The sequence below is a fragment of the Taudactylus pleione genome, unplaced genomic scaffold (assembly GCF_031769625.1).
Source record: "Taudactylus pleione unplaced genomic scaffold, aTauple2 ptg000066l, whole genome shotgun sequence".
Lineage (NCBI taxonomy): Eukaryota > Metazoa > Chordata > Amphibia > Anura > Myobatrachidae > Taudactylus > Taudactylus pleione.
Window position 1 is genome coordinate 5,766,256 of NW_028284468.1, and position 27,054 is coordinate 5,793,309.

Here is a 27,054-nt window from a genome sequence, read left to right on the forward strand (position 1 = left end):
TTCAGTTCTTATATATGATAAACAAGTCTTCTATACCATCTTGCACACCAGTCTGGTTTTACCACTGAGACTTCTTCTTACAGCCTCCATCGGTTCCAGCCGATACCTCCAACCATCAATCTCATCCGATGCTTCCAACATAGGAATCATATCAATTAAGTTCTTCAATTCATCAACGTCGGTCCCAACCGATCAAGTTCATCAATTCATTAACATCAGACTTTTATAAGTTAAGCTCTTCAATTCATCATCATCGGTCCCAACCGATTAAGTTCATCAATTCTTCAACATCGGATTCAAATCCATGAAGTTCTTAAATTCATCAACATCGGTCTTAGGGCTCGATTCAGACCAGCTCGCTAGATGCGTTCACACGCAGCGAAAGTATGCAAATCTGCGATCACACGGCAAGGCAATAGCACGCCTACTATGTCTTAGAGTGCGATCTCTGTGTGTATGCAGACGCCCACCAGCCTGTCTTAAGATGCCCACTAATGCACGTCATCTCCAGGAAGTGTATGCAACCATCGGTAACATCAAGTACATCAACATCAACAACGCTTCCCGATTGCATGGACTAGTTCGTGCACGCACACTGCAATGCATACGCATGCACAGATTGCAAAACATCGTCTGGCTGCTTGCGAACGCAGCCTAGTGAGCGGGTCTGAATTGGGCCCTTAAACCGATCCAGCTTTCAATCCAGCATCATCGGTCCGGATTCGATGCTGCTCATTCCTTCAGTATTATATATACAGTTCCATTCCAACCTACTGTTCATTAAAGACATTCTATTCCTGTTTTCACCTTCGGGCCTATCATGCACTGCCGTATGTTTACCTCCTCACATTATACACAAAGAAGTCTTGGCTCAAGCCACCTAAGTTCATTCATGCCTCTCAAATCTCCTCTTCAGCCTCCCACGCCTGTTCCAACCCAAACCAACCCTCAGACACGACAGGCCAGAATTTGGATAGAAACATAGAAACATAGAATTTGACGGCAGATAAGAACCATTTGGCCCATCTAGTCTGCCCCATTTTTAAACATACTGTTACCTCAACCTTTATTGATCCTTACTTCTTCTGAAGGATATCTTTATGTCTATCCCATGCATGTTTAAATTGCTCTACTGTCTTAGCCTCTACCACCTCTGACGGGAGGCTATTCCACTTGTCCACTACCCTTTCTGTGAAGTAATGTTTCCTCAAATTTCCCCTGAACCTACCACCCTCCAGTTTTAGAACATGTCCTCTTGTTCTAATACTTCTCTTTCTTTGAAGAATGTCTCCTTCCTTTACCTTGTTAAAACTCTTTATATATTTGAACGTTTCTATCATGTCCCCCCTTTCCCTTCTCTGCTCCAAACTGTACATATTAAGATCTTTTAGTCTTTCCTGGTACATTTTGTGGTGTAGACCATGCACCATTCTAGTTGCCCTTCTTTGTACAGTCTCTAATGTATTAGATATGGCCTCCAGAACTGAACACAGTGGGCCTGATTCAGACCCGCTCGCAAGCGCTTGAGCGCTCGCGAGCGGGTTGATGGTGGGCTCTGCGCACGCACACTGCGCGTATGCAACCCCCAGAGCGAGAGAGAAAATCTCTCGCTACGTGGCTGACTACAAGAGGGGTGGCTGTCGATGTTGATCGACAGCTCGCCCCGTTTTGTAGGCGTGGCCGGGGGGTGGCTTCACAGACGGAGGCGTTCCCAAGTGAACGCATGCCATTTGTGGGCGGCCCCACTGACATCACCAGTGATGTCAGTGAGAGAGCTTCCGGCTCTATTAGAGCCAGAAGCTCTCTGGGGCTTGCGGCCATGAGACCCTACCACAAGGGTCTCGTCGCAAGCCCGATGGTCGCGATGGTCTTGACCATCGCGACCATCATCCTGGCCGCTCGCAATAGCTGTGGGTGGTCACCCACAGCTATGCGAGCGGCCAGGAGGCCGCACAAAAATGTAAAAAAAAACCGCCCAGATTCAGAGCGAGCACTCTTTCAGAGCGTCCGCCTCTGAATCAGGGCCATTATTCGAGAAGAGGACGTACAAATGACCTATACAGTGGTATTATAACTTCTTTCTTTCTACTACTGATTCCTCTCCCTATGCAACCAAGCATCTGATTTGTCTTCCTCATTGCTTTGTTACAATGTTTGCTTGCCTTTAAGTCACCTGAAATAGTGATTCCTAGATCCCTTTCCTCTTCAGTACTTTCCAGTATAGTGCCATTAATACTATATATAGCCTTTGGAATTTTGAGACCAAGTGCATGATCTTGCATTTTTTGTCATTAAACTGTAGTTGCCACGTTTTTGACCATTCCTCTAGTCTACCTAGATCATTAATCATTTGTTTTATCCCTCCTGGTGTGTCTACCCTGTTGCATACCTTTGTGTCATCTGCAAAAAGGCATAGTTTCCCTTCAATACCATTTGCAATGTCACAAATAAAGATATTAAAAAGCAGCCATGATCGTATCCATTCAACTATCTTTGTATCCAATCCCATGCTGTCCAGTTTGTGGAACAGTGTCAAAAGCCTTACTAAAGTCTAGATAAGCTATATCTATGCCCCCCCCCTTTATCTATTTCCTTAGTCACCCAGTCATAAAAGTCAATAAGATTTGTTTCACATGATCTCCCCCCAGTAAATCCATGCTGTTTGGGATCCTGCAAATTGTTGGATTTGATATAATCTACAGCTCTTTTTTTTAAGAGTGTTTCCATCAATTTCCCAGCTACTGATGTAAGGCTCCCTGGTCGGTAGTTGCTTGCCGCTTCCTTGCTTCCACTTTTGTACAGTGGGACAACGTTTGCTTTTTTCCAGTCCTCTGGAATTACTCCAGTAGCTAGTGACTGGTTGAATAATTCTGTTAATGGTGTTACCAGCACCCCTTTAAGCTCATTTAGTATCCTTAAAGGGGACACTACCCTCTAATAGCACCACCTTTGCCCCATTGGTTTTTGTTTTTTGTTTTAAAACATGATTATAAGAAAAATAAAATAAAACCTGCGAAAAAATGCTCACAATTACAGCATCTTCCATCTCCTGCACACTGAACAGAACCCATAGACTTGTTAAGTCGCGTATCCACTTGCTGATTAAAATGAGCGATTGAACGATAACGATATCATTATCGTTCAATAACTCATTAATCGTGCAAGAATGTCGATAACTACCAACAATTTGCGCTCCCGCTGGTCGTTTTCGACATCTATCATTGCCTGAACATGCTGGTCAATTAACCAATAATGAGAGATTTACCATGTTCAGGGATGAGGTAGAGTGCCTACACTGAACAACATATCGTTGAGTGTAGGCACTGCAGGGGAAGAGGTACGACTGTACGATTACAATGTTGTAATCGTACTGTCGTTCCACTATCTGCTATTGGATACGCACCTTTAGTTACATAGTCTGTTCTACTGTCCAAATCATCTTCATTCTTGCACCCATATCTCTCACCACCTGATGTCTTTCCCTCCCCTTCCATTCCAGCATTTAGTATTGCTGCCTTACAACAGGGCTCGACAAATCCCGGTCGCCATGGCGACCAAATTTTCAGACCTGGCGACTGGATTTTGCAAGGAACACAGAGGGCCTGATTCAGACATGGTGGCAAGCGCTGAGTGCTCGCAACCGGGTCGATGGTGGCCCAGAGCGCATACGCACGATGGACCTGGCTCCGTCATGCGCATGCGCTCTGGGCCACCATCAACCCGGTTGCGAGCACTCAGCGGTTGCGACCGGGTCTGATTCAGGCCCAGAATTCCTTAGCATCCCCTTTGCGAATGTGGAAAGCCGTGCTGGGATCAAGTTGCTGATCCCAGCATCGGCACAGCTGCAGGGGCAGGCACAGGAGATGTGTCCCATGCGGGACACATCCGTGGCCGGCACTGGGATGCTGAGTCAGCTCCCAGTGCCGGATAAGCAGGAGCGGCTGGTACCTGGTGAAGGGTCTGTCAGGTCCCTTCCACCAGCGCCAGCGATAACGTTGTGGCAGGCCGGACTTGGCTCCAGGTGTGGGCTTACTGTAGCCTGTCGCCCGGTAGCCTTGATATAGCGACGGGTGTGAAGCTCTGGCCACAAGCCAAACACGGCTCGCTGACCAGCAGCCAATAGGAGGCAGACGCGGCGAGCCAATCACGGCTTGCCGCGTCATAGCCCCGCCCACTTGCGGCGTCTTGTATTAGACGCCGCTGAGCGGGAAAGAGCAGTGCGGCTGCGGAGGGGGAGGAGACAAGACCTCCAGAAGAAGAGAGAAGCGTTCCGGCTGCCACGGAAGAGGCCAGAAGACGCCGTGAACAAGAGAGAAGACAGGAGGCGCCGGCTGAAAGAGGAAAGCGGCGGCACTGGCCAGGACGGGCCAGCAGCAGAATGCAGCTGAGGACCAGCGAGGACTGCGGGGGTGGACAGTGAAAGAGCTAACAAAGGCCCTCATTCAGAGCCACTCGCTAGCGGCAGTACGCTCGTTCCGAGCGATGTTCGCACATCTGCGCATGCGTACGGTTTTTAGTACGCATGCGCGAACCAGTCAGTGCGGCCGAAAATCGTTGGTACGCAATATAGCGAGGGCCTGCTATTTTGAGTGACAGAATGAGGCATATGTGGGTGGTAACAGGGGAAGGTGCTTGAAAACGGGGAGTGGAGATCCGAACGCAGGCGTGCTTAAAGGTCAAAACGGGCGTTTTAAGGGAGTGCATAATTAATACAGCAGCGTCATTGACCACGTCACTTGTTTTTTTTTAACTCAGAACTGCTCGCAAAATAGCGGTTGAAAACACCAACCACAGAATAGCGAGCAGTTCATACGCTGTACGATGTACTCGATTAATCTAATAAATAGCGGACATGACGTATGGTGCGTGCGGCCAGGGGGCGTTTTTATCAAATAAACGAGCGTATGTTTTGCTCGCTTGTTCAGACTTAGAGGTGGGAACAGACTGCAATTTGCGAACGGATCATTTGAATAGCCACCCCTTGTTTTTGAACGAACGACCACAAATAGCGAACGGCTCTGAATCAGGCCCAAAGCTCCCTCCGTAGCCTCTTTCACCATAGCAGGTAGGCCCTCTGTGAGGCCTACTATTAGCCCCTCCCTAGACCACCAGGGTTGTCGGGCACTTGGCCCGTGGGGTAAATCAGGCAATAGGCCTGTGTGCATATAGGCGGGCACAAGGCCTGGACTACATAGGGGGCATTAGGCCCAATATAAGGTATCTGCCCACCAAAATAGGTGAGAGTGACCTGGGCGTTAGGCCCAGGTCACTAAAAGGCAAATAGGTGGGCCACCCCAAGCATGTGTGGTTTGGGACGATGGTCTAGCTCCTATATTTTTAAGCTGGCTACTAGATTTAAGAAAAATTTGTCGAGACTTGCCTTACAACCACTTGCAGATGGCAAAATGTCTACTGCTTCTACTTACTGAGCACAGAACCATTTAAGCTTCATGCTGCCTATGCCATTTCTGCCACCTGTACTCTCTGGCCCCACCACCTACCTCCTTGCTATTCCCATGCATTTGGGAGCCTATGCAGCAGCTTAAGCTTGTAGAAATAAAAAATGATAGTCCTACAGCCAGTGTCACTCATGTATATGGGGTGAACTAGCAGAGCAAAGCAAAGCTGTTGAACGTTGAATAAGGTGCTGCAGTGGATTACACTTTGCCAGTTTAGTACATGAACTAGAATAAGAACAGCACAAATGCTATGTGTAATAAATATAACCTATTGATTAATGCTAAATACAATCATGAATACCATAAGCTAAATTAAATGGAAAATAAGAAAAGAACTGTGGGTCTGATCAGCAAGGAATGTAATTCTGCGAATATGCACGCACCGCAGTTGCCAATATCAGCGGTGCTATTTGAATGTGTGCATTCACATTGCGTAAGTAGCCTGACATAAGCACGCCCACTGCCCCTTACTCACATAGCGACACAATCTATAACATTGAGTAACATTGGACCCATGTGCACAGTTAAGGAAGCCCAGACCTCACTCAGGAATTGCTAACTTCAGCGCACGCTTTGAGTCCTCAGGCTGCATCTGGTAGCGCAGTGTCTAATTTATGCACACCCATGCAATAGTGTTGAAATACACTGGCACGACTGCATTCGCCTGACCACCCCCTGTTACCACCCACAAATGACACTTCCTGTCAATTATTCTGTACACGTACGCAGTTCTGACTGGAGCGTCTGGTTCGAACACATGCACTGTGATGCGAGTGTATACAGAACTGCGTTCCTTGTTGAAACAAGCCCTGTGTGAGTGTAGATGTTATTTATTTAATATATACTAAAAATCCACATAGGGATAAAACTGAACTCAAGAGGTACATGCAAATACAATTAATATAAAATATAACCAGAAATCAGCATGTGAATATGATATCAGAGATACCTTATGAACCCCATATGCTGGGAGATCAACAGATGATAAAAGTAAGTTGCATATAAAATATCATAAATAGGTTGTAGTATGGAGAGTCAGTTTAGGTGGAGTAAGTGAAAATGAGAGATATGGTAAGAACTTACCCTTGTTATCTCTCTTTCTTCTAAGTCCATAGGGTCCACAGGGTTGACCTTGGGGTATAGCTGGATCTGGATCCACGGGCACCATGCAGTTAAAAGCTTTAGCTACCAGGATGCACTGGGTCCATCCTCCTCTATACCCCGCCCTCCAAGCCACAGGCACCTCAGTTGGTAAGTAGCCAAGGCCGGAGGAGGAACAGCAGAGAGAAGGAAGACTGGAACACACAAGAACCATACTCACAGAAAAGGAGACGGACTATCGGTGACCAGTAACACAGCCCATATGAAGCCAGGTGCATCAGGGCGGGTGCCCTGTGGACCCTATGGACTTCGAAGAAAGAGAGATAACAAGGGTAAGTTCTTACCATATCTCTCATTTTCTTCTTCAGGGTCCATAGGGGGTCCACAGGGTTGACCTTGGGGATGTCCCAAAGCAGTCCAATTAAGGGTGGGGATGCTCCTGCGCTGAGAGGAGAATCCGGCGCCCAAAGGAAGCATCCTGAGAGGCGAAGGTGTCAAAATCATAGAACCTCAGAGAGGTCTGGATGGAAGACCATGTGGCCGCCTTACACAGCTGAACAGCTGAGGCACCACGGCGAGCTGCCCACAAGGGGCCCACAGACCGAGTAGAATGAGCCTTAACAGAGGCTGGAACAGGCAGGCCCGCCTGTGTATAAGCCTCAGAAATAGCCAAACGAAGCCATCTAGCTAAAGTTTGTTTAGTAGCCGGCCATCCCCTCTTGTGAAATCCAAAGAGTACAAATAAGGAATCTGATTTCCGAAGGGAACTGGTCCGGTCCACATAAATTTTGAGAGCACGGACCACGTCCAAGGAGGCCTCACCAGCCGAGAGGTCTGGTGACCGAAAGGCCAGAACAACAATCTCCTGATTAATGTGGAAATTAGAAACCACTTTAGGTAGAAAACCTGGACGAGTGTGAAGCACCGCCCTGTCCTAGTGAAATATCAGAAAAGGAGGACGACAGGAAAGCACCCCCAATTCCGATACCCTCCTGGCTGAAGCAATCGCCAGGAGAAAAAGAGTCTTATAAGTCAACCACTTGAGTTCCACCGGCTCTAGTGGTTCAAATGGAGGACCCTGGAGGGCCCGAAGAACCACCGCCAAAACCCAAGGAGCCACTGAGGGAACAAAGGGAGGCTGACTCCTGAGAGCAAAAAAAAAAAGTGCAGAAACATGGACTTTTAAGGAGGCCAGGCATAGGCCAAGGTCCAAACCAGACTGAAGGAATGCCAAAATCCTAGAAACACAAAACGAGGATTGTAATTTCTCGTGCCACACCACTGAAAATAGGTATGCCACACTCTGTGGTAGATCCTGGCTGAAGTAAGCTTGGGTGCCTGCAGCATCGTGCTGATGACTGTGCTAGAGAAGCCCTTGGACCTTAAGATGGATGTCTCAAGAGCCACGCCGTCAAAGACAGACAACCCAGATCCGGGTGAAGGCAGGAACCCTGAGACAACAGGTCCAGATGTAAAGGCAGCAGGAACAGAGTGTCGATGGAGAGACTCCGAAGATCTGAGTACCAAGGACGTCTGGGCCAAGCCGGAGCCACCAGCAGAATAGTGCTGCCGTTCTGCTTGAATTTCCGAAGAACTTGAGGAAGCATGGATATCGGAGGGAATAGATACGCAAACTGTCCACCTCACCGACAGAGCATCCACCAAGCTTGCTTCGGCGTCTCTTGTTCTGGACCCGTACACTGGCAACTTGTGATTGTGACGGGAGGCCATGAGGTCCACCTTCGGCAGGCCCCATTTGTCCACAAGAAGTTGAAACACTTCTTGCATGTCCACCTCCGGCAGGCCCTATTTGTCCACAAGGAGTTGAAACACCCGGGATGCACGTCGTGACGGCTGAGGAAGTCCCCCTCCCAATTGAGGACTCCTGGAATGAACACTGTCGAGATGGCTGGAAGGTGGCATTCCGCCCAAGACAGGATGCGTGACACCTCTGTCATCACTATTCGACTGCGAGTGCCCCCTTGATGGTTGATGTACGCCACCGTGGTGGCATTGTCGGACTGAAACTGCACGGCATTTCCTTGAAGAACGTGACTTAACAACTGGAAGGCCCTGTACACGGCCCGAAGTTCCAGAATGTTGATCGGGAGAATTGCTACTTCAGCTGTCCAACGGCCCTGAAGTGAAAGTGGACCTGTCACTGCACCCCAACCCCGGAGACTGGCATCTGTTGTCAAAAGAACCCAGTCCGGGATCCAAAAGGGTCGACCCCTGGGGAGATGAGATGTCTGAAGCCACCAAGACAGACAGGCGCACCTCCTGAGACAACACCAGCATCTGAGTCCTGATCAGGTGTGGTAACCCGTTCCATTTGGAAAGAATCAGCCCCTGCAGGGGCCTGGAATAGAACTGGGCATATTCCCCCATGTCGAACGCGGACACCATGGACCCTAGATCCCGCATTGTTGATTGTACTGACATCCGGCAACTGTTCAGGCAACTGTGCACCCGCAGTTGTAGGGAGGAGATCTTTTCTGGGGTTTGAAAGATCCTCTGCTGATGAGAATCCACAAGGGCTCCCAAATGAACCATCCTCTGTGAGGGAATTAGGGAGGACTTTTTTCAATTTATCAGCCACCCGTGCGCTTGCAGACAAGCGATCATCAGGTGTAGATGTCGTAGAAGGACTTCCGGAGAGCTTGCCAGCAATAGGAGGTCATTGAGATGCGGCAGAAGCCGTATACTTTGGCTCCGCAGATGGGCAGCTATAATTTTGGTGAAGCGGTGGAAAGGTCAAAGGGCAGCGCCTGAAACTGGAAGTGTTGCTGACGTATAGCAAATCGCAGATACCGCTGGAGTAGAGTAGTGTCAGGGTTCAGCCTAGGATCGGCCTCTCTCACCTGCTTGCTGGCTTCCCCTGACTTCCTTGCGGTCAGACGTCTGGTGCAGTGATGGATGTGGGCTGAGTATTCTGCCTTAGGTGCTTTTTGCGAGCTTCCATGGTCGGCTGTGTGTGCTGGGGATCGGAGTTCCCATCATTGGCACCGCCATGACAGTTCCTCTCATGTGACAGTACTCCTAACCTATTGTAGCATGATTTCAGTCAGCTGATTCTGTGCTCCAGTAATCTGCTACCCCTGGGTATAAATCCGCCTCCAGAACTCCAGGAAGACGTTGTTCAACTTCGGTATTCCAAGTGCCTGTGTTACTCCCACTGTTGCTCTGTGCTAAATCCTTCAGCATGTTGCTTCAGCTTGCTCACAGTTTCCCAGTTTCCTGTATTAGCTTCCATGCTAAACCTTACTCTGAGACTTTAGCTTTCTCACAGTACTTCAGTGTTTCATGTCCCTTCCCTGTGTGTCTTTGTATATGTGCTGCTAATTCTATTGCAGCTTTCCTGTGGCTATTACCCTGTATCACTGAAGTGTCAGATTACCTGCTGGTATTAATTAGCTCACAGTTGGACCTCCCAGCACATGTCTGTGTCAATCTGCTCTGTGTCTTGTCAGTGCAAATCTGCACTTTCAGTTAGCACCCTCCCAGTGTATGCCTATCTTCTCTATATGTCTTGTCTGTGCAATCTGCACCTGCATATATAATTATTCCCAGTATTTTGCCTTTGCCCAGTACCAGCATTTCTAGCTCTCCCAGTATTTGGCCTTTGTCCAGTACCACATTTCTAGCATTCCCAATATATTCCTTGAGTCCACTCTACTCTTGTATGTGCAATCCCCAGTATATGTTTGTGTTTTCCTGCATATTTAGCAAACTCCAGTACCTGCCTGTGTCCACATCTCCCTGAGCTGCTGAGCTAGTCAGCTCCTGGATTTCTTAGTGTTTCTTAGTACATTCTCAGTAATCTCATGCAAGCCGGTGATCAGGATTTCTAATTGTGTTCCAGTGAATCTCCAGTGTTCTAGCAATAACTTAACGTAATATAGTTTCCGGTCTTCTGCCATTCCCAGGTACCTGTCCAGAGGGCTGCGACCTGCTCACTTGGTGGAGCGGAAAACCAAATCCCAATTGGAGAGGTCACTGGAGAAAACCACCAAGTGAGTTAGACTCCGCGCCTCTGGCCAGGTCTAGCCAAACCTGGGTTCGGCCGCAAATAGGAGACCTAGCCACAGTCACTCCGATAGTCACCTTAATCCCCTGGCTTACCGTCCTCCACAGAGGATCACTTTCACCAGATTGTGACAGTTTGAACAGCCTAATATGCAAGCCGCCGGGTTCCAGGTTGAAGCAGGTTTTCAGGATTTACTCTTTCGTGTGTCTGCACAGGAGACAGCTTTGCAATCCGTCAGACAGCAGCTGTAAGAACTCTCTAGTCAAATGATGGTTATTCATTCAGTTCTAGCTGCTTTGTCCCCAGACACACCACAAGTTCCACCAGTGAATTCTCCACAGTTTCGTTCCGAAGTTTCAATTACCCCTACAGATGAAAAATTTTCTGTGTAAGCTAGTGAACCTCTCAAGTGTCCTCTGGTTCCCCAATTTCCTGATATTCGTGACCCTGAACTTTTCAAGAGTTTCTACTGGCTTCCAGAACAACTACAAAATCTCCGTCCCAAAATTTTTCAAGTTATTTCCAAGCTTTCTAGTGCTACTCCTGACTTGACTAACAGCTTTTCCAAGCAAACTAAAGTAAAGCATCAAAGGTACCTGCGCCCTAAACTTACTGAGGTTAAACGTCAGCGACGCCGGGAACTGGATCTGTGTTTATATTGCGGTTATGACAATCACTTTCTTAAGGACTGTACTCTGCGCCCACTGAGAAGTGGTGACAAGTGTGTGACTCCTAATGTCTGCGTTTTCAGTTCTCCCCATCATCCATCAGTGATTCCCATTTCTTCAGTTACAGATAAGGAGGTGATGTCCACTAAGCAAAAGAAAGTTCAAGTTTTCGATTGGGGCCCTGCTACAAGATGCTTCAACCCTCGTCTAAGAAATATTGGGAGGATATTTCGACCTTCTAAAGTCAGGGACACTACTCATTCCACTTCTACTGGTCATGGCCCGGATTCCATTTCCATCAGTCCCAGCCCGGATTCTGCCTGTTCCGGTCCCAGTCCGGATGCTGCTTCTCCCAATACGGGACTCCAGTCAGTAGCCCCAGGAGGGTCTCAACTTCCTTAAGCCAGCAGGGGGTCCCAAGTCTCGCACCCCAGCAGGGGGTCCCAAATCTCGCACCCCAGCAGGGGGTCCCAAGTCTCGCACCCCAGCAGGGGATCTCAAGTCTCGCACCCCAGCAGGGGGTCTCAAGTCTCGCACCCCAAGAGGGGGTCTCAAGTTCCACGCCCCAGAAGGGGGCCTTCGTTTCAAGTTTCATGCCCCAGGAGGGGGTTTCAAATCTCTCACCCCAGAAGGGGGTTACAAGTGTTGTACCCCAAGAGGGGGCTTTCATTTCAAGTTTCACGCCCCAGGGAGGGGTCTTCATTTCGAGTTTCATGCCCCAGGAGGGGGCCTTCGTTTCGAGTTACACGCCTCAAGAGGAGGCCTTCGTTTCGAGTTTCACGCCCCAGGAGAGGGCCTTCGTTTCGAGTTTCATGCCTCAAGGGGATGCCTTCGTTTCGAGTGTTATGCCCCAGGAGCGGATCGTAATTTCAAGTGTTACTCCCCAAGAAAGGGTCTCAAGTTCCATACCTCAAGAGGGGGTTCTGAGCCACTCACCCCAGGAGGAAGTCTGTGTTCTTGCATCCCAAAAGGGGGTTTCATATTGCGTACCCCGAAAGGAAAAGCCAAGTCAGCTTCCCCAGAAGGGGGTTTTAGGTCCCATACTCCAACAGGGAGTGTCTAGTTCTGTACTCCAGGAGGGGGCCTTGAGTCTCTCACCCCAAAAGAAGGTTTCAAATCTTGTTTCCCAGGAAGGGGCCTCAAATGCTATCCCCCAGGAGGGTGTTTCTAGTGTTATACCCCAAGAAGGGATTTCAAGTGTCACGCCCCAAGAGGAAATCCTCATTTCAAGTTCTTTACCCCAGGAGGGGGTTTCAAGCCTCTTACCCAGAGAGGGGGTTCCCAGTGTAATACCCCAGGAGGGGATTTCCAGTGTTACGTTTCAAGAGAAAGTTCTTGTTTCAAGTTCTTCACCCCAGGACAAGGGTCCAAGTATCCTACCCCAGGATGGGGTTTCCAGTGTTATACCCCAGGAGGGGATTTCAAGTGTTACGTTTCAAGAGAAAGTCCTTATTTCAAGTTCTTCACCCCAGGAGGGGGTTTCAAGCCTCGCACCCCAAGAGGGGGTTTCAGTTTCCTCACCCCAGGAGGGGATTTCAAGTGTCTCACCCCAGGATGGGGTTCCCAGTGTTGTGCCCCAAGGGGGAATTTCAAGTGTTATTCTCCAAGATGGGACCTCAAGTATCTCACCCCAGGATGGGGTTCCAAGTGTTATACCTCAAGATGGGGTTCACAGTGTTAAACCCCAGGAGGGGATTTCAAGTGCCTCATCCCAAGATAGGGTTCCCAGTGTTATACCCCAGGAGGGGAATTCAAGTGCCTCATCCCAAGATGGGGTTCCCAGTGTTATACCCCAGGAGGGGAATTCAAGTGTCTTACCCCAGGACGGGGTTCCCAGTGTAATGCCCCAAGATGGGGTTCGTGGTGTTATTCCCCTGGAGGGGACTTCAAGTGTCTCACCCCAGGATGGGATTCCTAGTGCCATCCCCCAGGGGGGGATTTCGAGTATTACATTTCCGAAGAAGAGTTCAAGTGTCTTACCCCAGGAGGGGGTCTCAAGTCTTGTACCCCAAGAACAAGGGTTTCCAAGTGTTACTCCCCTAGATGGGGGTTCAAGCATCATACCTCCAGAGGAGTTTTCTAGTTATGTACCCCGGCAGGGGGTATCAAGTCTCATAGTCCAGGGGAAAGTCTCAAGTTTTACATCTCAAAAAGGGATTTCAAAATCTGTATCCCAAGGAAAGATCTCTGGTTCTTCACTCAAGGAAGAATCTTCTAGTGTTGTGTCAAAGTCAAATGTTTTAGTGCCCAATCCGTTAAGAGGTTCACAAGATGATGCTACCACTACATTTAAAGGTATACCTCAGGATCCATCTGATGTTTCTATGTCCATTTTTTTTTATGGAGATATAACGCAGTATTATGCTTTGGTGGATTATTTCATCGCTATTATGAAATCCTTTCCATGGTCTGAAATCAAGCCTACTAATGTAGAAAATTTTATAATTTCTTCTTTCCGAGGTAAAGCTTGGGACTGGGTTGAGCTTATTTATGATTCAAAGGATCCGATGCTGTCAGATTTAGTAGCCTTTACTGCGGCAGTCATTAAAGAATTTGGTCCAACTTATCCTTACAGTTCTCTCGAGGATACTCATCTCAACAAAGTCTCAAGTTCTGGAGTACCACCCTCTGCTATTAAGCTCAGATGCATTTCTTTGAGTCATTCTCAAAAAGATCCAGTTCAAAAACAACCTGTCCCGAAGGATAAGACTCAAGGAGGCATAAGGATGATTAATTATAATACAGATTCTGACTACGATCCTGAGTACGATGAAAAAATAATTTCGGTAGTTCCCGTGAAAGACACTTTGCAACTTAAGTCTTCTTCTTCTTCAAGTGGTTCGAAAAAGTCTCAGAAAAAGAAGAAGAATCGATGACTTCCTGGTGACCAACCTTTCTTGGACCAAGTTGACTATGTCTTCCAATTATTAGTCTCAGAATCCATCTGGTATTGGGAACCTTGTTCTTCTAAATTTTCCAGTTCTTATTGTATCTTCAATCATGATTTTCGAGTTTCCTGTGTTTTTCAAATATATTTTTTGTGTCTTTCTGAGGAGTTCCAGTTGAGCCTTTATGGGTGTTCGGTGCCCACCCTAAAAGGAGGGGTACTGTCAGGGTTCAGCCTAGGATCAGCCTCTCTCACCTCCTTGCCGGCTTCCCCTGACTTCCTTGCGGTCAGACGTCTGGTGCAGTGATGGATGTGGGCTGAGTATTCTGCCTTAGGTGCTTTTTGCGAGCTTCCATGGTCGGCTGTGTGTGCTGGGGATCGGAGTTCCCATCATTGGCGCCGCCATGACAGTTCCTCTCATGTGACAGTACTCCTAACCTATGGTAGCATGATTTCAGTCAACTGATGCTGTGCTCCAGTAATCTGCTACCCCTGGGTATAAATCCGCCTCCACAACTCCAGGAAGACTGTTGCTCTGTGCTAAATCCTTCAGCGTGTTGCTTCAGCCAGCTCACAGTTTCCCAGTTTCCTTTATTAGCTTCCATGCTAAACCTTACTCTGAGACTTTAGCTTTCTCACAGTACTTCAGTGTTTCATGTCCCTTCCCTGTGTGTCTTTGTATATGTGCTGCTAATTCTATTGCAGCTTTGCTGTGGCTATTACCCTGTATCACTGAAGTGTCAGATTACCTGCTGGTATTAATTAGCTCACAGTTGGACCTCCCAGCACATGTCTGTGTCAATCTGCTCTGTGTCTTGTCAGTGCAAAACTGCACTTGCAGTTAGCACTCTCCCAGTGTATGCCTATCTTCTCTATATGTCTTGTCTGTGCAATCTGCACCTGCATATATAATTATTCCCAGTATTTTGCCTTTGCCCAGTACCAGCATTTCTAGCTCTCCCAGTATTTGGCCTTTGTCCAGTACCACATTTCTAGCATTCCCAATATATTCCTTGAGTCCACTCTACTCTTGTATGTGCAATCTCCAGTATATGTTTGTGTTTTCCTGCATATTTAGCAAACTCCAGTACCTGCCTGTGTCCACATCTCCCTGAGCTGCTGAGCTAGTCAGCTCCTGGATTTCTTAGTGATTCTTAGTACATTCTCAGTAATCTCATGCAAGTCGGTGATCAGGATTTCTAATTGTGTTCCAGTGAATCTCCAGTGTTCTAGCAATAACTTGATGTAATATAGTTTCCGGTCTTCTGCCATTCCCAGGTACCTGTCCAGAGGGCCGCGACCTGCTCACTTGGTGGAGCGGAAAACCAAATCCCAATTGGAGGGGTCACTGGAGAAAACCACCAAGTGAGTTAGACTCCGCGCCTCTGGCCAGGTCTAGCCAAACCTGGGTTCGGCCGCAAATAGGAGACCTAGCCACAGTCACTCCGATAGTCACCTGAACCCCCCGGCTTACCGTCCTCCACAGAGGATCACTTTCACCGGATTGTGACAAGTAGTAACCCGTCCTGCGCTGAGAAAGCGGAACTGGAACAATGACCCCTGTTTTCAGCAAGAACTCTATGGCTCCCTGAGGCTTTGGTTTTGTCCAAAGGAGGACTCGTGCAGAAAAAATGGTGGGAGGTCTGTGAAGAAAGGAGAGGACATACCCCTGAGAGACCACTTCTCATACCCAAGCATCCATGGTTGTATTGCACCAGCACTGGGCGAATTGAAGAAGTCGGCCTCCCACACTGGGATCCCCCAGAGGGAGGCCCGTCCCATCAAGTTGAGGGTTTATCCTCCGGCTTTGAATAGGGCGTGTAGCTCTCCAAGCATGTGTCTTAGGCCTGGGGGTTGACTTGGCCGCCGATTGCCTAGGGAAGAACTGACCTTTGGACTTTGGACATGAGAACGAAAGGACCAAAATGCAGAGGTCCTAGCCTTTGAAGGCGCAGCTGCCGATGGCAGAAAAGCTGACTTGGACTTCGCCAGGGTGTCTACAATTTTGTCCAGGTCTGGGCCAAACAATATTTACCCATTGAAGGGCAAGCCCTCCAGGTCCTTTTTGGAATCAGCATCCACCCTCCAAGAGCGTAACCACAAAGAGCGGCGAGCAGACACAGCTGCGGCCGAGACTCTGGAGGTCAGTAGATTGGCATCCAAAACCGCCTCACCAATATAGGTGGCGGCATCTCTCATCTGTCCCACTAAAGCTCTCTGAGCCTCAGGAGCCTCCTCAGGGAAAGTATCCTCCAGCACATTGGCCCAGCTCTCAATGGCCTTAGCCACCCAGGAGATAACCATGGACAGACTGGCTACAGCCCCTGAGAGAGAATAGATTGATTTCAAGCAAGTCTCCAACTTCCTGTCCGTAGAATCTTTTAGGGATGAAATGGAAGGCATAGGCAGTATAGCACTCTTGATTAAGCGAGTAACGTGAGAATCTACCGCAGGCGGAGATTCCCACTTTTTGCAATGACCTGCAGGAAACTGATAACTAGAAGCTAAACGTTTTTGAGGCTGAAACCTATTACTAGGTGATTGCCAGGTCTCTGCCATGTGGTCTGTCAGCTGGTCAGAGAGAGGAAAAACTGCTGAAGTCACTTTTGCCTGTTTGAAATTCGGGTATTTGGACTTAGGGGCCGGGACGTCATCCTCTATGTCAAGAATGGATCGAACCTCCCTTACTGATGCTGGCACATTAATAGAAGATTTAGAATCCACCTCCCGAACATGGGAATCCGAATCAGATCCCTCAGGCATTTCCCCATTATCCAAAGATGCATCCGTATCTGACAGTTGCGTAGACTGGGATAACATAAACTGACGTTTATACGCCTTCTGCGGCTTTTCACTCTGTAGCATGGTCTGAAAGGCCGAAGATGAGGCCGCTAAACTCTGGACTGAAGTAGAGAACACATTCACCCAAGGTGGCTGACCAGCTTGCGGAAGTCCCTGGAAGGGAATGACAGACTGTTGAGACACCGGAGGAGACTGCATATAGAGCGGTAACCCCTGGTAGGGAGTAACAGTCTGAGGCCCAGGAGTAGAGTACAATAACTGCAAAATACCCTGAGGGGGGAGAATGGCTATTTGGGGTAACCCCATATGGGGGAGAACGGCCGAGACCGCCAGGCGATCCACGATGGAGGCCAGCACCTGAGAAAACACAGTCCAAGGAGGGTCCTGTCCCATGGTTGGGGGGTTGGAGGGACCAGGCAACTGGTAGCACCTCCCACACAGACCATCCTGCGATAATTCCTCCTTACCAACCCCTGCAGGGCAGCGCCTGCAGGAGAGCAGAGTGGGAGCAGCAGAGCGCTCGACTTCCTTGTCAGACATAGCTGACTAAATATATATACATATTGAATATAATGGGAAGTCCGGTAGCGCTCAACTGGGGAACCCACAAACATGCAACACACAGGTCCACAGATATGGTACCGTGTAGTACACAACTGTATGTGACAGACCTCACAAATACTTGAATTTACATAAGTGAGATCAAAGAAAAGCCATTCCCACACACACCTGTCAGGGCTGTAGGAAAAGGAAAGGGATAGGTATAGACTGACAGTTATTCAGAAAAAAGCACAGACAGTCAGCGCTAGCAAAAGTCACATACGATGCGGAAAGTAATACTCACTGCACCTTGACACTACAGTCAACCTGCCCAGGTTCAGTGTCTGGGAGGGCTATAGTGCTGCATACACTGTCTCTGCAGGGGAGAGGTATACAGGGGGACCGGTCCACGCGAAGCCTGTAAGATCTGCGCCGCTACTGTGAGAAAAGATGGCCGCCGGAGACCTCAGAGGGGGTCTGGCTGTAGGAGGAGAGCAGGTCAAAGACGCCAGACCCGAGAGGAAAGGCGCGCTGAGCTGAGGGGAGGAGCCGCTAAACAGGGAAGGCTGCCTCCCCTGGCTGGCTATTAAAACCCGGGGCGCCAGCTCCTGCTGTACAAGTTCCCTGGTGGTCTAGCGGGTTATGGGGGGAGCCTGCAGAGCCCGGCTAGCACAGACTCTCGGGTCCCGTCGTGATCCCCAGATCCGTACTGGCATAGCGGCGCCGGCGGGGTGATGGAGCGGCAGCTTGGACGTCCAATGGACAGTCCGACGCTGCCGCTCTGAAGAGTTTAAAAGTAAAGAAAAAAACTAAAAACTCATAACATTAAAAAGTAGCTTAGGGGCTGCTAATCAGCCCCCCTGCGTTAACGGTGACCCGACTCCAGCCGGGCACCAACTGAAATTGAAGTGCTTGTGGCTCGGGGGCAGGGTATAGAGGAGGATGGACCCAGTGCATCCTGGGAGCTAAAGCTTTTAACTGTGTGGTGCCCATGGATCCAGATCCAGCTCGCCCCGTTTTGTAGGCGTGGCCGGGGGGTGGCTTCACAAACGGAGGCGTTCCCAAGCGAACGCCTGCAGTTTGTGGGCGGCCCCACTGACATCACCTATTAGAGCCAGAAGCTCTCTGGGGCTTGCGGCCACAAGACCCTACCACAAGGGTCTCGTCACAAGCCCGATGGTCGCGATGGTCTTGACCATCGCGACCATCATCCTGGCCGCTCACAATAGCTGTGGGTGGTCACCCACAGCTATGCGAGCGGCCAGGGGGCCGCAACTAAAATAAAACCAGCGCCTGCCCTGATTCAGAGCCAGCACTCGCTTTTTGCGAGCGCCTCTGAATCAGGCCCTTTGTTTTTTCAGAGTAGGAGTAATCACTGCATGCTGAACAGTAAAAGTTGCCAGTAGAGAGAGAGAGATTACAGATTTTAGTTAGGGTTGGAACAAGCACAAGAGACAGAGCTTTACTGATTTGTGAGGGTATAGGATCTAGAGGAGAGGTAATAGAGTAGGAGGATGAGAAGACTGTAGATACTTCATCTTCGTTTGTGAGATCAAATGAAGAGAATGTGCCAGAGGATTCAGGTAGGGAATTGAGCAGGTCACTAGCTGAGGAAGAGCATACCATTTAATTTTGGATCTCATCAATCTTGTCCCTAAAATAGGAAGCAAAATTTTGCGCACAGATAGTAACAGGTGGTTTTGGTGAGGGAGGGGTAAGAAGCAGTTTAAATGTATTAAAAAGTCGCTTGGGGTTAGAGGCTTGAGCAGAGATTAGAGATTGTAAATATGTTTGTTTGGCAGTGTCCAGAGCAGTACGATAAGAGTTGTAGATAGTCTTATTTGTGAGGAAGTCAGTTGGAGTATGAGACTTTTGCCACTGACGTTCAACTTTACGTGAGAGTTTTTGTAGATGTGTTGTTAAGTTAGAATGCCACAGTTGATGTCTAACCACTACCACTTCCACTGTGGGCGCTGACACTACTGAGGTCCCCATTGCGCATACCCCCAGTTCGTCACAATTAATAGTGGCCACCACATGTTTGGTGCCCAGGGGCCCCCACAGACCTTAATCCGGCCCTGACAGTTGGTGTTTGAATTCTGAACTGTGCTACAGCCACGATGAGACAGTCAGGTTTGGACATTGCACAGGGGAAGGAAACATTTTAGCCCTTTTCACCCCATGAGTCGAATTTTGAAGAATCCTTTCTTATTGGGCTCCTATTTCATGGAAGAAGTATACTCCCCGATTTTCATGTTTCTATAATGAGGGTTTTGGATTGGGCATTGATGAGTCAGTCAGTGAGTGAGTCAGGACATTTGAATTTACATATATAGATGAGAGGGTCCTGGACAGCCCATGACATTGTGTATAATCTTCATTACTTTTGCCAGAATTAAACTAGGATAGGACCAAAACAAGTTGCTGCAAAAACATGGTAGAAGTCAGAACATCTGCTTGTCTTCCCATGTAGTGAGTATTGGTTGTATGTTTAAAAAAAAAAAGGGAAAAAAAACACACACAAAGCGACTTAATGCACTGTGGGGCAGAGTATAATATAACACCCCCAACATCACCACCATGACTTGTTTTGATTCTTTGCCAATGCACATGTGCTGGTTACCTTATACAATAATTAAAATCTTGCCACTAGATGGTGTACACAAGCAATCTTGAGAAGCTATCTGCAAGAAGAATGTATATTATTTATACAGTGCCCATTTGGCTTGTTTAAAATAGTACTTTTTTAGTCTTGATGACTTTGAGAAAGTTAAGTTTAGAAGAAAATTAAATTGGGCAGTATATCTCCTATTGAAGTTCTATACTTTAATATGTTTTAAATAAAGGTGGGTATATTCTGTTATTTTCTTATGTTGCAGTTTCAATAAAATATAATTCACAAGCTTTCCCTGTTTTTGAAGTACTGTTGCTTGACCTTGCTGGATAATTCCCAGCCTTGACATCTGATAAGGTCAGAATATATGGACAGTATGTGGGTGTTTGCCAGCAATAACGCTAAGGTGATTTGGCCTTCACTCACATTATTTAATAGCTGTCCCAGGAACATAAGATCCTGGAGTTCTGTTTTAGATAATACATTCACAGCCGCTACAGAGAAACCCCCTCTGCGTTTGCATATGCTGAGCTCTCAGTCACCTTCTGCACAGTTTTATCTCTTATTCAAAGTTGCCTACTTGCCTGCAATGTACTATGAGAGACTCCCGATTTAGGAGGAGACCTTCTTGGACTCCCTGCTTGCCCATGAGTGGAGACAGAACGTAATGGTGTCCTTCCGTTATGTCATGTCCTTACCTCTATATGTCCCAGTGGGAAGCTATAACACATGATTTTGATTGTATCCCTACCAGTCTGATGGAAAATGTATCTGGCTGAAATGTATTTGGGCAAGTTTGGACTTGTCCAGTCCTGTTAGGCTGCTTGCTCAGACTTGTCTAGTTCTTCTGGCTCCTTTCCTTTGGTGAATAGTTTATGGGTCACTGACTGACCTATTTAGATTTTGTCTTCATAATTTATATAATGTTATTAGGTGAGTACATTTGTCAAAGCATGGGAAGTCAAAAGTTGTGCAAGATCCCCAATACATGATAAATTGAGGCACCATCCCCCAACCAGAAAATAGAAAAATACAAATAACATACACATCTGTGCATTTTTTAGAGATATTTAATTAATTCAGACCAAGTTGTAGGTATTGTGGTAAAATGAAGCTAGGTAGGGTTGGTGCCACTAAATCTGTGCTGTGCAAGTTTAAAAAGGGGTGTTTTGCTTCCCAGAGGATACACAGCTCAGGTGGGGCTGTGGGGTTTGGTGGTCTGCACATCGATGGTCACCATCTATGGTTTCATCGGTTATAACTGTCGATGGCACAAAACCATCTACGGTAAACCATCAGTGTTTTGCACACCTCAATGGCCATCACTGCTGGAGGGCACAGCGGGCTACAGGTCAATCAGCATTGGGGGGGATGTGGGACTTAGCGGGAAGCTCCGTGCCGTCGAGAATTGGAAAAAGACATTGGTTCCCAGTCATCTTAACTATCGGTGGTCGATGGCCATCCCTGGGCCTGTGGGCAAGTGGAGGCCAGGCTGACAGGCTGGTCTACCTGTGGCCATGCCTGCAAGAAGCAGGCAGCACTGAGACTTTGTGTGAAATTGTGCGCAGACTAACTAGCTGCCCTCGATATTTAGGCATACTTGCCTGACTCCCTGAAATAGCCAGTAATATAGTAGATATTAAACATTGAAATAGTATAATTAGTATCATTTCCCGTGCTCCAATCAGTGACCTGCCATGCTGTAACAGGTCCTGGACAAACTGGGTGCCGGGCCGGCTGCAGAGCTCCTCCGTTCAGGCAGTGTTAAGGCCCTTTTTGAAGCGTCTGCCCATGTGCAGAAGCAGGGCTGTAGCAAGGACGCTCCAGCCCAGCCTCTCTGCCCATCCGACTGTCTACAGGTGCCGGGCCGTCACAAATACATGAGAGGACGCCCGCACCTGTCTGTCCCTGCTGGCCTCCCTGTACCTGCTTAATTGATAATGAAATAACGAGAGAATAGCTCACACCTGTCCATGAAATAGCTTTTGAGTTGATAGTCCCATAAAGGCCCCCATATATCAGAGATGGATTGCAGCAATCGTGCAATTTGCAATCGATTGTGTATAAAAATCTGCAATGTATGGGCTTCACAGATCGCAGATTGCAACCAAAAAGTGATTGGAATTGTTTAATCAGATTGTCCAACATGTTGGATTTCACAGATCGATTGGGGCTATAGATTGAGCTCCGTCGTGCGCATGCGCGAGACCCGGCGAGCGAAGGACTTTCAATCGCTCCGGGTCTCGCACCAAAGGGGGCATGCTGTCGATGTTGATTGACAGCACGCCCCCTTTGGTGGGCGTGCCGGGGGCGTGCCTACCGTCTGAAGCCGGCCCCACTGACATCACTAGTGATGTCAGTGGGAATGATTTAGGCTCTGATAGAGTCAAAATCACTCCAGGGCTTGTGGTTGAGAAACCCGACCACAGGGTTTCACTCGCAAGTCCGATGGTCGCGATGGTCAAGACCATCGCGACCATCTTTTTGGACGCTCGTATATGCTGTGGGTGGTGACCCACAGCTATACGAGCGTCCAGGAGGACGCTCCATTTTAATGGAGGAGGGCCCTGATTCAGAGCGAGCGCTCTGGTCAGAGCGTCGCGCTCTGGTCAGAGCATCCGGCTCTGAATCAGGGCCTTAGTTCATTCTTTAAATTATCTGTGTTCTCATTGCTATTTAGGTAAATGAGTTGCCTATTATTTTAAATAATTATTTTCTGGCTACTACCTAGGTGTGGGCCCTTTGCATCATTAAGCTGGCCACACACTAGACCAAATTACATCCAACCATCCAACTAGTTGATTGGTTGGAATGAAAATCTGGTAAGGTATGAAAGCAAGTGACAACCAGCAATTTGCTCCCAAACACCGGAAAGTGGACAAAAATTGATGTTTGAACAAACTGCTTAGATCAAACATTTAACAAACTTGTCTGACGACCATTTTCTGGCATTTAGGAGCAAATTGCTGATCGTCATTTACTCACATTCCTTCCCAGATTTTCATTCGAACCAATCAACAAGTTGGCTGGTTGGATGTAAGTTGGTCTAGTGTGTGGCCCGCTTTAGGCCTCTTCCTGAGCATAATGCTGAGATTTACTGTATAGTGCCAAAATGACGCAATAGTCTGTGATTCAAATTACCTTGCCCACCTCATCCCACCCATTTTACTAGGAAGTGGGCAGGTGGCCTATTCCCCCAGGAATCGGTGGGGACTCCACGGAGGATAGACAAGTATGCTAGAATACACCACCCCTACCAAAATGAACCTTATTTGCCAGGAGAAGGTGTGCTGTAAGAAAATGGCTGCCACTTTCCTGCACAAAGATTCTTCTACCCATACTTACGGACTTCTGAGATTCCCTTCTCGGGAGAAGCCCGAGGAGGAGAAGCAGGTAGGTGGTGTTGGGGATGGGGCCGGATTGGTCATGCCACTAAGCCCCGCCCCCTACCAGTGTGTTTTCATCAACGTGTAGATCTTACTAACTCTGGGCCTGATTCAGACCCGGTCGCAAGCACTGAGCGCTCGCAACTGGGTCGGTGGTGTCCCAGAGCGCATGTGCACGACGGAGCCGGTACCGGGCAGCCAGCCCTAGTTAGCCAGTGTAGCGCCGACCGCAATGAGTGCGGTCAGCGCTACACATTTACACAGGACCGGCACTAGGCTTCCAGCGCCGGTCCTGTGCTGCACACCTGAGCCTGTTCCCTCCCCCTGAGCGCTTGCCCAATAGCGCCAGGAGGCGGGCTCAGGCTGTGCATAACACACGCATCGCCGCCAGCGCTGGCGGCGATGCGTGTGTTAAACAGCAGCCAATGAGAGTCAGATAGACTCTCATTGACTGCCGCAGCACCCACTGCAAGAGCCGGACTTCCGTCCGGCTCCTGCAGTGGGTAATGGGACAGACGTCATGTGACATCATGACGTCTCTCCCATTATGCTGAGCGTGCCAGCCTGGGAGGACTGGTGGCGGGAGCGGTGTCGCGGTCCGGAGCAGCAGCGTGGATTCAGGTAAGTATGTTTTTATATATATATTTTTTAAAACCTGTCAGCACTACTGGGGGCACAATGGGGGAGGGGGGTGGCTACTACTGGGGGGACCTCTACTGGGGTGGGGGCACAACGGGGGCTGGTGGCTACTACTGGGGGCACCATTATTGGGAGGACCTCTACGGGGGGGGCTATTACTGGGGGCACCATTATTGGAAGGACCTCTACTGGGGGGGCTATTACAGGGGGCATTTAATTGGGAGTGGGAACCTCAACTTAGGACCACTAGTTTGGGGGGGGAACTACTACTGGGGGGCATTATAAAAGGGGCCTACTACTAGGGGCTCTGCACTGGGGGGACCACAACTGGGGGCAATAACAGGAAGGACAACTACAGGGACCACTGGATAAGGGGGGTCACTACTGGGGGCCTGCATCAGGGGGACCACTACTGGGGGCACTGCATGGGAGGGGGGAGGACTACTGCTGGGGGCACTATATAAGGGGCTTACTGCTAGGGGCACTGCGGGGACCACCACAGGGGGCACTAGATAGGGGGTGATCACTACTGGGTCCCTGCATAAGGGGGACCACTACTGGGAAAACTGCATGGGGGCACTATATAAAGGGCACTGCATAGGGGGGGGACTACTACTGGGGGCACTATATAAAGGGGATACCACTACTGGGTGCTCTGCATTGTGGGGACTGCTACTGGGGGCACTGCATAAGGGGGAACACTACATAGGGCACTGCATTTGGGGGGACCACTACTGGGGGCACTGAGTAAGGGGAACTAATTGGGGGCTGTATAAGGGGGACCACTACTGGGGATACTGTATAAGGGGCACTACTATGGGCCTGCATAAGAGGGACCACAACTGCATACTGGGGGTACTGTATAAGGGGTACTACTGGGGTTAAGGTGCATATGGATAGGAATGTTCAGCGTGAAAATAAAGGGGTGTGTCATGTTGACACGCCCCATTTTTAAGTGACCACGCCCATTTTTTCAGTGCGCACCTTCGGCGCGCGCACATATCGGTATGTTGGGGGGGCGGGGGGCCTCCCTTTTCACATTTGCCCTGGGCTTCAAATACCCTAGTTACACCACTGAATGTATGGAAGCAAATTACAGTCGATCATATGGTTTTAAACACTAAAAAAAGGACAAAAAAAAATTGTTCAAATTGGTTAAATGTGTATGTTTTAACCAATTTGTCTGAACAACCATTTTTGGCTATTTTCCAGTGTTTGTGAGCAAATGGACAATTGTCATTGGCTCCCATACATTACCAGATTTTCATTCCATCCAGCCAGATTGGACAGATGTCTGACAGAAAATTGTATAGTGGATGCCCAGCTTTAGAGCCGCTGTAAGGATTTGTTTCTATTACTGGAAGGCTGGTGCAAAGTATCTGTATATATCCCCAGTGTCCGAGGGGAGAGGACGGATACCTGTAAGGCGCTGTCAGGATAGCATTCGCTGTCCCATTGTTGGTAATATATACAATAGGAATCCTGGTGTAATAGTGCTGATGATGGAATTACTTGCAGCAGAATGTGGCTCTTATATAAGTGGGGTATCGACTTGCTTCCAAATGTCCGGTGTATCTAGAGCCTGTCACCTACGCGTTTCAACGCCTTATCGGGGTCTTTATCAAGATGTGACTGAAGTTAGCAGAGGCTCGGTATAAATACCAGTTACTAATGTAGGCGTGTCACTAATCAGATCAAAACATAACAATTAGTTTATTTCAGTGAACCCATATTTGTTCTTACTAACTGCTTTGGGGGTCATTTACATTTGGATGTAAATCAATTCTATGGCACGTCTCTCAGATGTAGCAGTACACACCACTTTACCGCCGCGCTCATAGGTGATAGCTTTCACAATAGCTTTCACAATCTCCCTGTATTGCTTTTTCAAAAGTAGGCAAGTATGGTTTTTCTTTGTGGCTGTGTTTGTGGTTTTAATATTGCTTTTCACTGTTACTCAAGCTTTTATATAAGTAATTGTGAATATTAGTAGTTGGTAAAATATGGAGTGCTAGTTGGTTATAATACTGGACTTTGAAAACTGTGATACACATACACTGGACTGATAATTCTACCAACTCCCTCAGATGTAACAATCTTTTTGGTTCTGTATCATAAGGGCCTGCCCTATTTTCTGTGCTGATGATACCCATAATGCAATGTTCTGCCAGATACGCACTATCTAGGGGTTTGACGTTTATACTAGAGGCCTTATTTAGAGCCTGATTCCGAGTTGGACTCATCTTCGGCAGCTTCTCCATACAGCTTGGACCCACTAGTTTATACTAATGCGAGAATCTGCCTGTGTACATTACAAATCTGCGTTGAAGCCTATCTCGCCCACTGTTCTTACAGCCGCGGCTGTCATCATTAGTATTGGGACTTACAGCAGCCCCATGCTGGGTGCAAAAGAACTGACTGAAACAGACGTCTTATCTCTGCCTGCACTGTACAAATGAGCAGGGAGGTCAGCTTACACACCCACGACATGCCCATGACGCTCCCACAATACAGAAGAGCTCCATGCAGTTACTTAGTTACAACCCAGTAACACCCATCTCACGGAAAATGTGATTTGTCGAGGGATGGATCAATCCGTTCGCAGTAGTGATATCTCAGTAAGAGTATGGCTGATCCTGCGCATGCCGTGATTACTGTATCTGGCGCATGCACAGTATGCGGAAACATACAAGATACATCTGTATCTGCAGATATATCCTACTCAAAACCAGGCCCTTAGAGTGGCACATATTTGCACTTATGCATCGTATTTTAGGTTGTACTTACCACTCTTTGCATTGAGACGCCGGTCAGGGGCATTCACGTACAAGTGCAGTACAAAAAAACAAAAAGGTGCAATTGTAAATGAATCCCTAAAAAAAAATGTCTTATATACATTTACCCTTTACCCACAACTCCCACCTCCCTTTT

The 27,054-nt window shown here is 48.2% G+C and overlaps 1 protein-coding gene across 1 annotated transcript in view; it reads left to right on the forward strand.

Moving 5' to 3' along the window:
• Positions 1-27,054, forward strand: part of FBXO36 (F-box protein 36) — an 84,490-nt gene that overhangs the window by 35,321 nt on the left and 22,115 nt on the right. The window lies entirely within an intron of this gene.